We start from the raw sequence: 2,573 nt of genomic DNA on the forward strand, positions 1-2,573 counted from the left end.
TTATATCTTAATTCCAAAACAAACAAATAAACAAACACTTCGAGAAAAGAAGAGGTTGTGGAATGAGGAAGTATTTCCAAACTGTATATTTGATGAGAAATTAGTATGCAAAGTAAATATAAAATTTACACGGCTGAGTGACAAGCACTGTAACCTGTTAAGGCCTGGGTAGCAAAATGGTCAGGAAATGGCAGCTGCTTCTGCTCAAACATCACTTTGTTAACTTTGAGTTCACCTTTTGGTGTTACAATCCTAGTAAATGACAATTCAGTGTTCTTTTTTTTTGCTACTCCTTATATTTATATAGGAAAATCTAAGCCCTATATTACTGTCATACTATCTTGATTTGAATATGCTTGGACCAGGGAGGGGCACAGTTAGGAGGTACAGCCTTGTTGGAGTGGGTGTGGCCTTGTTGGAATAAGTGTGCCACTGTGGGCATGGACTTTATGACTCTCATCCTAGCTGCCTGGAAGCCAGTCTTCTCCTAGCTGCCTTTGGAACAAGAGGTAGGACTCTCAACTCCTCCAGCTGCGTGTCTACCTGGATTCTGCCATGCTCCCACCTGAACCTCTGGCCCTGTAAGCCAGCCCCAATTAAATATTGTCCTTATAAGAGTTGTCTTGGTCATGGTATCTGTTCACAGCAGTAAAACCCAAACTAACACCAAACACGTTTTAGAAAATATATTTTTTGAAAATCAATATTACAGTCATATATTTTTCTGAACTATAATATCTGAATGGAAATTCTTTTTTCCCAAGTTTAACTCTAACCAGCTTTATTAAAGATACTTTTCATAAACAATCATGGTATGTCAGGCAGGATATGGGCAGACTATCAACAGTATACAAGAACTTCCAAATTCCCTTCGTGTGTAGTCTACCTACATCAGAAATCCACTATAAAACCCAATGAAGTCTTCATTCAATGCGTTGAAAAGGGTAAAGTAGCTTAGAGTGAGGGTTGACATTTCACATTAGGGATGCTGTTTAACAACTTTTCACACGCCGACACTGACTTTCAGGAAATGAACATGGCAGCATTATCAATCTGAAAAATCCACAATCTTTTATAAAAGGAACCAGCACTCTTCTGAGAACACCTGATGAAGTCACTGCCAAGTCCACATTGCCCAATAGACTAGAAAACCAATTTTGGGGGCCAGGTTCCAATAGGTCTCTGGTTTTAAGGGAATTACGTCTATGTTGATGGTACAGAGGGAAGAGGATATAAAAATGAATTGAGAGTTTCCCAGACTACAAGGCCTTTTGTGCCTTGGTGGCCACCCATGCAATACCAGGATGTTTCTCCTGGCCGCCAACAGGAGTCTTTCAAAATTACCAAAGAAAGTGGTTTTCTGTCCTCAATCCAGCTTGGATGATATTTTGTTAGTGACACATGATCTTTCCTCCCCAACAATGAAGTGTTCTGTGTGCTAACAATATAGTTTTTTTTTAAAAAGTAAAACAAAATTCTGCAATTTTATAAAACTTGATTTAAAAATAGTATTTCGAACTGTAGCGTACTCAGAAGTACACAGTTATCAAAACTGCACATACATCACTTGACATCTCCAGCACCTTCAGCCTTCTGTGCCTGGTCTGTTTTAGCATCTCCATTTTCTGCAGGATCATTTGCATCCTTACCAGCATCGACTTTCCCCTTTTTCCCCTTGGTACCTTCTCTCCCTTCTTTGCAGGGGCCATTTTAGGCTTGGGCTCTGGCTTTGGAGGAATAGATTTAGCAGACAACCTTTCAGATCTTCTCTGTGGCTCGTCCTTCAACTTGGCTGTCTCCTTGACTATCCCTTTCAGCTTTTCTTTTGGGCATGACGGCAGCAGGGGGCATCGAGGAAGAACACAGGTAGGTATGCTGCAACTGAGGGTCATCCTCGCTGCTTCTTCACACTGCTCCCTGAATGGAAATTCTTAATAGAGAAGGTAAATAAAAAGCACACAGCACTATTTCCATGCATTTTATATGTAGGATTTATTTTAAAATCCTATGCATTGAGGAACAGACTACAGGGTACAAATCACTCTCAGCAGAAACACTAACTTGTGGTCATTATGTATTTATGGATGCAAGTGTGGAGAAAGTGCATTTTCAGTAGGTTGTTAACACTTCTTGAATATTTTTTTTTCTGATGAAACGTTGGCTCATAATGCAGGTAGAAAATAATATTTAAAAAGCATTGTACACGTTCCCCATTCAATCTTTGTACTTATTAATCTCTCTATAGGATACTCAGAACAAGAGCGCCGGTCTGCTGTGGTATTGAGCACATAGGTTAACCACATGGTTATCTTTTGCTGAAAGATTGATAACAAGCTTCATCCTTTTATTGAGGTTAATTAACAAAATTAAAATTTGTGATTACTTTAGTCTTCATATCTATATGGTTAAAATTCCCTTTTTCATTCTGGTATAGTTTATACACTAGTCCAAAATTATATTTTGATGCTTTTTAAATTTTAAAAATGTTATTTTGCTTTATGAAATGTGTATGAAAGCACACAGTGAAAATGTCAGGATTACTTGGGCCCCTGTGCTTTGACGCTCAGGAGTAA

At 38.6% G+C, this 2,573-nt stretch overlaps 1 pseudogene; it reads right to left on the reverse strand.

Moving 5' to 3' along the window:
* Positions 1 to 1,563: 1,563 nt before the first annotated feature.
* On the reverse strand, positions 1,564 to 1,833 carry LOC116895611 (annotated as a pseudogene).
* Positions 1,834 to 2,573: the final 740 nt, after the last annotated feature.

This window comes from Rattus rattus, chromosome 3 (assembly GCF_011064425.1).
Source record: "Rattus rattus isolate New Zealand chromosome 3, Rrattus_CSIRO_v1, whole genome shotgun sequence".
Taxonomy (NCBI): Eukaryota; Metazoa; Chordata; class Mammalia; order Rodentia; family Muridae; genus Rattus; species Rattus rattus.